The sequence below is a fragment of the Balaenoptera physalus genome, assembly GCF_965194825.1.
Source record: "Balaenoptera physalus genome assembly, chromosome: 5".
Lineage (NCBI taxonomy): Eukaryota > Metazoa > Chordata > Mammalia > Artiodactyla > Balaenopteridae > Balaenoptera > Balaenoptera physalus.
The window spans coordinates 40,767,673-40,781,149 of record NC_138884.1 but is presented as its reverse complement, the minus strand read 5'-3'; the positions used below and the strand labels follow the sequence as shown (position 1 = coordinate 40,781,149).

Genomic DNA, 13,477 nt, shown 5'->3' with positions numbered 1-13,477 from the left:
CGCACCACAGCTGGCTGGTAGGGAGTCCGGGAAAAAGTCTGCAGCTGCCGAAGAGGCAAGAGACTTTTTCTTGCCTCTTTGTTTCGCGGCGCGCAAGGAGAGGGGATTCAGAGTGCCGCCTAAACGAACTCCAGAGAAAGGCGTGAGCCGCGGCGATCAGCACGGACCCCAGAGACGGGCGTGAGACGCTGGGGCTGCTGCTGCCGCCTCCAAAAAGCCTGTGTGTGAGCACAAGTCACTCTCCACATCGCCCCTCCCGGGAGCCTGTGCAGCCCGCCACTGCCAGGGTCCCGTAATCCGGGGACAAGTTCCCCGGGAGAACGCACTGCCCGCCTCAGGCTGGTGCAACGTCACGCCGGCCTCGGCCGCCGCAGGCTCACCCCGCCTCCTCTGTACACCTCCCTCCCCGCGGCCTGAGTGAGCCAGAGCCCCCGAAGCAGCTGCTCCTTTAACCCCGTCCTGTCTGTGCGGGGAATAGACGCCCTCAGGCGACCTACACGCAGAGGCGGGTCCAAATCCAAAGCTGAACCCCAGGAACTGTGCAAACAGGGAAGATAAGGGGAAATCTCTCCCAGCAACCTTAGAAGCAGCGGATTAAAACTCCACAAACAACTTGATGGGCCTGCAGCTGGTGAATACCTGAATAGACAACGAATCATCCCAAATTCAGGAGGTGGACTTTGGGAGCAGGATATATTAATTTTTCCCCTTTTCCTTTATTTGTGAGTGTATATGTATATGCTTCTGGGTGCGATTTTGTCTGTATAGCTTTGCTTTACAATAGCTTTATTTTACTTCACTATATTATAGCCTCTTTCTTTCTTTCTGTCTTTCTTTCTATTTTTTCTCCCTTTTATTCTGAGCCGTGTGGACGAAAGGCTCTTGGTGCTCCAGCCAGGCATCAGGGCCGTGCCTCTGAGGTGGGAGAGCCAACTTCAGGACACTGGTCCACAAGAGACCTCCCAGCTTCACGTAATACCAAACGGCAAAAATCTCTCAGAGATCTCTATCTCAACATCAAGACCCAGCTTCACTCAACGACCAACAAGCTACAGTGCTGGACACCATATGCCAAACAACTAGCAAGACAGGAACACAGCCCCATCCATTAGCAGAGAGGCTGCCTAAAATCATAATAAGGCCACAGACACCCCAAAATACACCACCAGACGTGGACGTGCCCACCAGAAAGACAAGAGCCAACCTCATCCACCAGAGCTCAGGCACTAGTTCCCTCCACCAGGAAGCCTACACAACCCACTGAACCAACCTTAGCCACTGGGGACAGATACCAAAAACAACAGGAACTACGAACCTGCAGCCTGTGAAAAGGAGACCCCAAACACAGTAAGATAAGCAAAATGAGACGACAGAAAAACACACAGCAGATGAAGGAGCAGGGTCAAAACACACCAGACCTAACAAATGAAGAGGAAATAGGTAGTCTACCTGAAAAAGAATTCAGAATAATGATAGTAAGGATGATCCAAAATCTTGGAAACAGAATAGACAAAATGCAAGAAACATTTAACAAGGACGTAGAAGAACTAAAGAGGAACCAAGCAATGATGAAAACCACAATAAATGAAATTAAAAATACTCTAGATGGGATCAATAGCAGAATAACTGAGGCAGAAGAAAGGATAAGTGACCTGGAAGATAAAATGGTGGAAATAACTACTGCAGAGCAGGATAAAGAAAAAAGAATGAAAAGAACTGAGGACAGTCTCAGAGACCTCTGGGACAACATTAAACGTGCCAACATTCGAATTATAGGGGTCCCAGAAGAAGAAGAGAAAAAGAAAGGGACTGAGAAGATATTTGAAGAGATTATAGTTGAAAACTTCCCTAATATGGGAAAGGAAATAGTTAATCAAGTCCTGGAAGCACAGAGAGTCCCATACAGGATAAACCCAAGGAGAAACACACCAAGACACATATTAATCAAACTGTCAAAAATTAAATATAAGGAAAACATATTAAAGGCAGCAAGGGAAAAAAAACAAATAACACACAAGGGAATCCCCATAAGGTTAACATCTGATCTTTCAGCAGAAACTCTGCAAGCCAGAAGGGAGTGGCAGGATATACTTAAAGTGATGAAGGAGAAAAACCTGCAACCAAGATTACACTACCCAGCAAGGATCTCATTCAGATTCGATGGAGAAATTAAAACCTTTACAGACAAGCAAAAGCTGAGAGAGTTCAGCACCACCAAACCAGCTTTACAACAAATGCTAAAGGAACTTCTCTAGGCAAGAAACACAAGAGAAGGAAAACACCTACAATAACAAACCCAAAACATTTAAGAAAATGGGAATAGGATCATACATATCGATAATTACCTTGAATGTAAATGGATTAAATGCTCCCACCAAAAGACACAGGCTGGCTGAATGGATACAAAAACAAGACCCATATATATGCTGTCTACAAGAGACCCACTTCAGACCTAGAGACACATATAGACTGAAAGTGAGGGGATGGAAAAAGATATTCCATGCAAATGGAAATCAAAAGAAAGCTGGAGTAGCAATTCTCATATCAGACAAAATAGACTTTAAAATAAAGACTATTACAAGAGACAAAGAAGGACACTATATAATGATCAAGGGATCGATACAAGAGGAAGGTATAACAATTGTAAATATTTATGCACCCAACATAGGAGCACCTCAATACATAAGGCAAATACTAACAGCCATAAAAGGGGAAATCGACAGCAACACAATCATAGTAGGGGACTTTAACACCCCACTCTCACCAATGGACAGATCATCCAAAATGAAAATAAATAAGGAAACACAAGCTTTAAATGATACATTAAACAAGATTGACTTAATTGATATTTATAGGACATTTCATCCAAAAACAACAGAATACACATTTTTCTCAAGTGCTCATGGAACATTCTCCAGGATAGATCATATCTTGGGTCACAAATCAAGCCTTGGTAAATTTAAGAAAATTGAAATCGTATCAAGTATCTTTTCCGACCACAACGCTATGAGACTAGATATCAATTACAGGAAAAGACCTGTAAAAAATACAAACACATGGAGGCTACACAATACATTACTTAATAACGAAGTGATCACTGAAGAAATCAAAGGGGAAATCAAAAAATACCTAGAAACAAATGACAATGGAGATACGACGACCCAAAACCTATGGGACGCAGCAAAAGCAGTGCTAAGAGGGAAGTTTATAGCAATACAAGCCTACCTCAAGAAACAGGAAACATCTCGAATAAACAACCTAACCTTGCACCTAAAGCAATTAGAGAAAGAAGAACAAAAAAACCCCAAAGCCAGCAGAAGGAAAGAAATTATAAAGATCAGGTCAGAAATAAATGAAAAAGAAATGAAGGAAACAATAGCAAAAATCAATGAAACTAAAAGCTGGTTCTTTGAGAAGATAAACAAAATTGATAAACCATTAGCCAGACTCATCAAGAGAAAAAGGGAGAAGACTCAGATCAATAGAATTAGAAATGAAAAAGGAGAAGTAACCACTGACACTGCAGAAATACAAAAGATCATGAGAGATTACTACAAGCAACTCTATGCCAATAAAATGGACAACCTGGAAGAAATGGACAGATTCTTAGAAAGGCACAAACTGCCGAGACTGAACCAGGAAGAAATAGAAAATATGAACAGACCGATCACAAGCACTGAAATTGAAACTGTGATTAAAAACCTTCCAACAAACAAAAGCCCAGGACCAGATGGCTTCACAGGTGAATTCTATCAAACATTTAGAGAAGAGCTAACACCTATCCTTCTCAAACTCTTCCAGAATATTGCAGAGGGAGGAACACTCCCAAACTCATTCTACGAGGCCACCATCACCCTGATACCAAAACCAGACAAAGATGTCACAAAGAAAGAAAACTACAGGCCAATATCACTGATGAACATAGATGCAAAAATCCTCAACAAAATACTAGCAAACAGAATCCAACAGCACATTAAAAGGATCATACACCATGATCAAGTGGGGTTTATCCCAGGAATGCAAGGATTCTTCAATATACGCAAATCAATCAATGTGATACATCATATTAACAAACTGAAGGAGAAAAACCATATGATCATCTCAATAGATGCAGAGAAAGCTTTCGACAAAATTCAACACCCATTTATGATAAAAGCCCTGCAGAAAGTAGGCATAGAGGGAACTTTCCTCAACATAATAAAGGCCATATATGACAAACCCACAGCCAACATTGTCCTCAATGGTGAAAAACTGAAACCATTTCCACTAAGATCAGGAACAAGACAAGGTTGCCCACTCTCACCACTATTATTCAACATAGTTTTGGAAGTGTTAGCCACAGCAATCAGAGAAGACAAAGAAATAAAAGGAATCCAAATCGGAAAAGAAGAAGTAAAGCTGTCACTATTTGCAGATGACATGATACTATACATAGAGAATCCTAAAGATGCTACCAGAAAACTCCTAGAGCTAATCAATGAATTTGGTAAAGTAGCAGGATACAAAATTAATGCACAGAAATCTCTTGCATTTCTATACACTAATGACGAAAAATCTGAAAGTGAAATTAAGAAAACACTCCCATTTACCATTGCAACAAAAAGAATAAAATATCTAGGAATAAACCTACCTAAGGAGACAAAAGACCTGTATGCAGAAAATTATAAGACACTGATGAAAGAAATTAAAGATGATACAAATAGATGGAGAGATATACCATGTTCCTGGATTGGAAGAATCAACATTGTGAAAATGACTCTACTACCCAAAGCAATCTACAGATTCAATGCAATCCCTATCAAACTACCACTGGCATTTTTCACAGAACTAGAACAAAAAATTTCACAATTTGTATGGAAACACAAAAGACCCCGAATAGCCAAAGCAATCTTGATAACGAAAAATGGAGCTGGGGGAATCAGGCTCCCTGACTTCAGACTATATTACAAAGCTTCAGTAATCAAGACAGTTTGGTACTGGCACAAAAACAGAAATATAGATCAATGGAACAGGATAGAAAGCCCAGAGATAAACCCACACACATATGGGCACCTTATTTTTGATAAAGGAGGCAAGCATATACAGTGGAGAAAAGACAGCCTCTTCAATAAGTGGTGCTGGGAAAATTGGACAGGTACATGTAAAAGTATGAAAATAGAACACTCCCTGACACCATGCACAAAAATAAACTCAAAATGGATTAAAGACCTAAGTGTAAGGGCAGACACTATCAAACTCTTAGAGGAAAACATAGGCAGAACACTCTATGACATACATCACAGCAAGATTCTTTTTGACCCAGCTCCCAGAGAAATGGAAATAAGAACACAAATAAACAAATGGGACCTAATGAAACTTAAAAGCTTTTGCACAGCAAAGGAAACCATAAACAAGACCAAAAGACAACCATCAGAATGGGAGAAAATATTTGCAAATGAAGCAACTGACAAAGGATTAATCTCCAAGATTTACAAGCAGCTCATGCAGCTCAATAACAAAAAAACGAACAACCCAATCCAAAAATGGGCCGAAGACCTAAATAGACATTTCTCCAAAGAAGATATACAGATGGCCTACAGACACATGAAAGAATGCTCAACATCATTAATCATTAGAGAAATGCAAATCAAAACTACAATGAGATATCATCTCACACCGGTCAGAATGGCCATCATCAAAAAATCTAGAAACAATAAATGCTGGAGAGGGTGTGGAGGAAAGGGAACACTCTTGCACTGTTGGTGGGAATGTAAATTGATACAGCCACTATGGAGAACAGTATGGAGGTTCCTTAAAAAACTACAAATAGAACTACCATACGACCCAGCAATCCCACTACTGGGCATATACCCTGAGAAAACCATAGGTCAAAAAGAGTCATGTACCAAAATGTTCATTGCAGCTCTATTTACAATAGCCAGGACATGGAAGCAATCTAAATGTCCATCGACAGATGAATGGATAAAGAAGATGTGGCACATATATACAATGGAATATTACTCAGCCATAAAAAGAAATGAAATGGAGGTATTTGTAATGAGGTGGATGGAGTTAGAGTCTGTCATACAGAGTGAAGTAAGCCAGAAAGAGAAAAACAAATACAGTATGCTAACACATATATACGGAATCTAAGGGGAAAAAAAAAAAAAAAAAAAAAAGGCCATGAAGAACCTAGTGGCATGACGGGAATAAAGACACAGACCTACTAGAGAATGGACTTGAGGATATGGGGAGGGGGTGGGGTGAGATGTGACAGGGTAAGAGAGTGTCATGGACATATATACACTACCAAATGTAAAATAGATAACTAGTGGGAAGCAGCCGCATAGCACAGGGAGATCAGCTCGGTGCTTTGTGACCATCTAGAGGGATGGGATGGGGAGGGTGGGAGGGAGGGAGATGCAAGAGGGAAGAGAAATGGGAACATATTGTATATGTATAACTGATTCACTTTGTTATAAAGCAGAAGCTAACACACCATTGTAAGGCAATTATACTTCAATAAAGATGTTAAAAAAAAAAAAAAAAAAAAAAAAAAAGAAATGAATAAAAAAAAAAAAAATGGTTATGAAGAACCTAGGGGCAGGACAGGAATAAAGACGCAGACATAGAGAATGGACTTGAGGACATGGGGAGTGGGAAGGGTAAGCTGCGACGAAGTGAGAGAATGGCATGGACATATATTCACTACCAAATGTAAAATAGATAGCTAGTGGGAAGCAGCAGCATAGCACAGGGAGATCAGCTTGGTGCTTTGTGACCACCTAAAGGGGTGGATTAAGGAGGGTGGGAGGAAGAGGCGAGAAGGAGGAGATATGGGGATATATGTAAATGTATAGCTGATTCACTATGTTACAAAGCAGAAACTAACACACCATTGTAAAGCAATTATACTCCAATAAAGAAAAAAAAAGAAAAGAAATACAGACCCCCATGTTTATTGCTGCATTGTTTACAGTAGCCAAGATATGGAAACAACCTAAGTGTCCACTGATGGATGAATGAATAAAGAAGTGGTGATTATATATATATATATATATATATATATATATATATATATATCTCAAAACATGCAATGGAATATTATGCAGCCATAAAAAGAATGAAATCTTGCCATTTGCAATAACATGGATGGGCCTTGAGGGCATTATGCTAAGTGAAATAAGTCAGAGAAGACAAAAACTATGATCTCTCTTATATGTGGAATCTAAAAAAAACAAAAAAAAAATAAACCCAGGCTTATAGATACATAGAATAGATTGCTGGTTACAAGAGGCAGAGAGGGGGAGTGGGAGAAATGGGTGAACTGTTTTTTAGTTTAAATAAACTAATTAAATTAAAAAAATATATCTAGTATCAATACAGTCAATCTTTAGATATGGGGACCCTACTTTAGGATGTATTGACAGAAGGAAAGTTATAGAATACAAAACAATTCTTGTCTATTCCATTTCTTAAATGTTTCTAATTTATTCATCTCTCTAATGAACACACTAGATTAACAAAAACCAGGCTCTGATCATCACTCATTAGATTGACTTCTTAACAGATTTCTCTATTTGGGCTCTTGCCCCTTTTGAGAGAGCAGTCAGAGGGATTGCTATTAAAAAAAAAAAAGTAAGAGGGAATACTATAATCTATTTAATGTCAAAATGTCAACAACTTAGATGAAAGAAACAAATTCCTTGAAAGATAAAATATACCAAAACCAAGTTAAGAAGAAAGAGAAAATATGAACAGTCCAATATCTAACATAGACATTGGAATTTAAAGGAACAATCCTTCCTGCAGAGAAAACCTCTAAGCCTAGATGATTTCATTGGTGAATTTTGTCAAACACTTCAGAAAGAAACAATACTAACTATGCAAACTCCTTCATAAAATAGAAAAGGAGGAAACACTAACCAAAATGTTTTATGAAATGTTTTCAAGATAATAATTTTATAGACTAATATTCCTTATGAGCATAGATACAAAAATCTTCAACGAAATATTAGCAAAGTGGCTTGAAGAACACCTTAAAAAAAGAATACATCCAAACCATGTGAGATTTATACTAGGAATGTAAGGTTGATGTGACATTAAAAACCCAATATAATTCATAACATTAAAATACAAAAGTGAAAAACATATCAAGAGATGCAGAAAAATTATTTGAGAAAATTGAAAACCCATTAGATATTTCAAAAAGAAAAAAGAAAACCTTAGCAAACTACAACCTTAATCTGGTAAACAGCATCTACAAAAAACCCCAATGGTTATTATACTTAATGGGCAAATATTAAATATTTTCACCCCAACCATCCCAGAGGTTGGAAACAAATGAGATATTCACTATCAACACTTTTATCACCATTTTACTAGAGGTCCTAACTAGAAAAATAATGCATGAAAATGAAATAAATAGCATTAAGATTTGGCAAGAAGAATAAAAACTGTCTTCATTCACAAAGGGTAGAATTATTTACATCACATATCTTGTCACTTGCACAAACAGTGCTAAAACTAATATGAGAAATTTTCAATGTCAAAAAAATGTTAAATGTATACTAGTAATGCCTAGTTGGGACATGACATTGAAAACAATTCCAACTTTAATAGCATCTAAAAGCATAAAATACATAATAAGTTTTACCAAAATGTATGTTAGACAGCTACACTAAGTATAAAATATTAAGAGAAATTAAATAATACAAATAAACACTTCTATTGTCATGTATTAAAAGACTTAATATACTAAAAGATATACTATGGTCATGTGTTAAAAGACTTAATATTGTTAGGACGTCAATTCTCCCTAATTTGATCTACAGAGTCAATATAACCTCAGGCATAATGCTGGAGCGTTTGTCTACAGAAATTGACAAGCTGGTAAAATTTATATGGAAATGCAAAGTCCTGAGAATAGCCAAAATAATATTGCAAAAAAGAACAAATTTGGCAGATATAATTACCAGATTTTAAGATAAAAAGTAATCTAGAGAGTGTGGAATTGGTTTAAGGAGAGACAAATAGATCTAGTGGATATAATAGCCAGAAACAGTTCAAAGCATTTACAGTCAATTGATTTTTAACAAAGATGCCAGTGTAATTCAATGTGAGAAAGTAAAGTATTTTTTTTATTTTTGAATTTTATTTTATTTTTTTATACAGCAGGTTCTTATTAGTCACCAATTTTATACACATCAGTGTATACATGTCAATCCCAATAGCTCAATTCATCACACCACCACATCCACCCCCCTTCTGCTTCCCCCCTTGGTGTCCATACGTTTCTTCTCTACATCTGTGTCTCAACTTCTGCCCTGCAAACTGGTTCATCTGTACCATTTTTCTAGGTTCCACATATATGCATTAATATACGATATTTGTTTTTCTCTTTCTGACTTCCTTCACTCTGTATGACAGTCTCCAGATCCATCCACGTCTCCACAAATGACCCAATTTCATTCCTTTTTATGGCTGAGAAATATTCCATTGTATATATGTACCACATCTTCTTTATCCATTGGTCTGTCGATGGGCATTTAGGTTGCTTCCATGACCTGGTTATTGTAAATAGTGCTGCAATGAACATTGTGGTGCATGTGTCTTTTTGAATTATGGTTTTCTCTGGGTATATGCCCAGTAGTGGGATTGCTGGATCATGTGGTAATTCTATTTTTAGTTTTTAAAGGAACCTCCATACTGTTCTCCATAGTGGCTATATCAATTTACATTCCCATCAAGAGTGCAAGAGGGTTCCCTTTTCTCCACACCCTTTCCAGCATTTGTTGTTTGTACATTTTCTGATGATGCCCATTCGAACAGGTGTGAGGTGATACCTCATTGTAGTTTTGATTTGCATTTCTCTAATAATTAGTGACGTTGAGCAGCTTTTCATGTGCTTCTTGGTCATCTGTATGTCTTCTTTGGAGAAATGTCTATTTAGGTCTTCTGCCCATTTTTGGATTAGGTTTTTTGTTTTCTTAATATTGAGCTGCATGAGCTGTTTATATATTTTGGAGATTAACCCTTTGTCCGTTGATTCATTTGCAAATATTTTCTCCCATTCTAAGGGTTGTCTTTTCGTCTTGTTTATGGTTTCCTTTCCTGTGCAAAAACTTTGAAGTTTCATTAGGTCCCATTTGTTTATTTTTGTTTTTATTTCCATTACTCTAGGAGGTGGCTCAAAAAAGATCTTGCTGTGATTTATGTCAAAGAGTGTTCTTCCTATGTTTTCCTGTAAGAGTTTTATAGTGTCCAGTCTTACATTTAGGTCTTTAATCCATTTTGAGTTTATTTTTGTGTATGGTGTTAGGGAGTGTTCTAATTTCATTCTTTTACATGGAGCTCTCCAGTTTCCCCAGCACCACTCAGTAAAGAGACTGTCTTTTCTCCATTGTATATCTTTGCCTCCTTTTTCATAGATTAGTTGACCATAGGTGCGTGGGTTTATCTCTGGGCTTTCTATCTTGTTCCATTGATCTATATTTCTGTTTTTGTGCCAGTACCATCTTGTCTTGATTACTGTAGCTTTATATTATAGTCTGAAGTCAGGGAGTCTGATTCCTCCAGCTCCGTTTTTTCCCTCAAGACTGCTTTGGTTTTTCAGGGTCTTTTGTGTCTCCATACAAATGTTAAGATTTTTTGCTCTAGTTCTGTAAAAAATGCCATTGGTAATTTGATAGGGATTGCATTGAATCTGTAGATTGCTTTGGGTATTATAGTTATTTTCACAATACTGATTCTTCCAATCCAAAAGCATGGTATATCTCTCCATCTGTTGGTATGATCTTTAATTTCTTTCATCAGTGTCTTACAGTTTTCTGCATACAGGTTTTTGGTCTCCCTAGGTAGGTTTATTCCTAGGTATTGTATTCTTTTGTTGCAATAGTAAATGGGAGTGTTTCCTTAATTTCTCTTTCTGATTTTTCATCATTAGTGTATAGAAATGCAAGAGATTTCTGTGCATTAATTTTGTATCCTGCAACTTTACCAAATTCATTGATTAGCTCTAGTAGTTTTCTGGTGGCATCTTTAGGATGCTCTATGTATAGTATCATGTCATCTGCAAACAGTGACAGTTTTACTTCTTCTTTTCCAATTTGGATTCCTTTTGTTTCTTTTTCTTCTCTGATTGCCATTGCTAGGACTTCCAAAAGTATGTTGAATAATAGTGGTGAGAGTGGACCCACTTGCCTTTTTCCTGATCTTAGAGGAAATGCTTTCAGGTTTTCACCATTGAGAATGATGTTTGCTGTGGGTTTGTCATATATGGCCTTTATTATGTTGAGGTAGGTTCCCTCTATGCCCACTTTCTGGAGAGTTTTTATCATAAATGGGTGTTGAATTTTGTCAAAATCTTTTTCTGTATCTATTGAGATGATCATATGGTTTTTATTCTTCAATTTGCTGATATGGTGTACCACATTGATTGGTTTGCATATACTGAAGAATCCTTACATCCCTGGGATAAATCCCACCTGCTCATGGTGTATGATCCTTTTAATGTGTTTTTGGATTCCGTTTGCTAGCATTTTGTTGAGGATTTTTGCATCTATATTCATCAGTGATATTGGTCTGTAATTTTCTTTTTTTGTAGTATCTTTGTCTGGTTTTTGTCTCAGGGTGATGGTGGCCTCACAGAATGATTCGGGAGTGTTCCGTCCTCTACAATTTTTTGGAAGAGTTTGAGAAGGATGAGTGTTAGCCCTTCTCTAAATGTTTGATAAAATTCACCTGTGAAGCCCGCTGGTCCTGGACTTTTGATTGTTGGAAGATTTTTAATCACAGTTTCAATTTCATTACTTATGATTGGTCTGTTCATATTTTCTATTTCTTCCTGGTTCAGTCTTGGAAAGTTATACCTTTATAAGAATTTGTCCATTTCTTCCAGGTTGTCCATTTTATTGGCATAGAGTTGCTTGTAGTAGTCTCCTAGGATGCTTTGTATTTCTGCGATGTCTGTTGTAACTTCTCCTTTTTCATGTCTAATTTTATTGATTTGAGTCCTCTCCCACTTTTTCTTGATGAGTCTGGCTAATGGTTTATCAATTTTGTTTACCTTCTCGAAGAACCAGTTTTAGTTTTATTGATCTTTGCTATTGTTTTCTTTGTTTCTACTTCATTTATTTCTGCTCTGATCTTTATGATTTCTTTCCTTCTGCTAACTTTGGGTTTTGTTTGTTCTTCTTTTTCTAGTTCCTTTAGGTGTAAGGTTAGGCTCTTTATTTGAGATTTTTCTTGTTTCTTGAGGTAGAGTTGTATAGCTATAAACTTCCCTCTTAGAACTGATTTTGCTGCATCCCATAGGTTTTGGATCGTCATGTGTTCATTGTCATTTGTTTCTAGGCATTTTTTGGTTTCCTCTTTAATTTCTTCGGTGATCTCTTGGTTATTCAGTAACGTATTGCTTAGCCTCCATGTGTTCGTGTTTTTTACATTTTTTCCCTGTAATTCATTCCTAATCTCATAGCGTTGTGGTCAGAAAAGATGTTTGATATGATTTCAATTTTCTTAAATTTACTGAGGCTGGATTTGTGACCCAAGATGTGATCTATCCTGGAGAATGTTCCATGCTCACTTGAGAAGAAAGTGTAATCTGCTGTTTTTGGATGGAATGTCCTATAAATATCAATTAAGTCTACCTGGTCTGTTGTGTCACTTAAAGCTTCTGTTTCCTTATTTATTTTCATTTTGGATGATCTGTCCATTGATGTAAGTGCGGTGATAAAATCCCCCACTACTATTGTGTTACTGTCGATTTCCTCTTTTATAGCTGTTAGCAGTTGCCTTATGTATTGAGGTGCTCCTATGTTCGGTACATATATATTTATAATTGTTATGTCTTCTTCTTGGATTGATCCCTTGATCATTATGTAGTGTCCTTCCTTTTCTCTTGTAACATTCTTTATTTTAAGGTCTATTTTATCTGATATGAGTATTGCTACTCCAGCTTTCTTTTGATTTCCATTTACATGGAATATCTTTTTTCATCCCCTTGCTTTCAGTCTGAATGTGTCCCTAGGTCTGAATTGGGTCTCTTGTAGACAGCATATATATGAGTCTTCTTTTTGTATCCATTCAGCAAACCTGTGTCTTTTGGTTGGAGCATTTAATCCATTCACGTTTAAGGTAATTATCGATATGTATATTCCTATGACCATTTTCTTAATTGTTTTGGGTTTGTTTTTGTAGGTCCTTTTCTTCTCTTGTGTTTCCCACTTAGAGAAGTTCCTTTAGCATTTGTTGTAGAGCTGGTTTGGTGGTGCTGAATTCTCTTAGCTTTGGCTTGTCTGTAAAGCTTTTGATTTCTCCATCGAATCTGAATGATATCCTTGCTGGGTAGAATAATCTTGGTTGTAGGTTCTTCCCTTTCATCACTTTAAGTATATCATGCCACTCCCTTCTGGCTTGTAGAGTTTCTGCTGAGAAATCAGCTGTTACCTTATGGGAGTTCCCTTGTATGTTATTTGTCATTTTCCCCTTGCTGCCT

The 13,477-nt window shown here is 37.3% G+C and overlaps 1 long non-coding RNA gene across 1 annotated transcript in view; it reads left to right on the top strand.

Moving 5' to 3' along the window:
- LOC309661688 overlaps positions 1 to 13,477 on the top strand; it is a 461,825-nt gene that overhangs the window by 28,934 nt on the left and 419,414 nt on the right. The gene's annotated exons all lie outside the window — the stretch shown is intronic.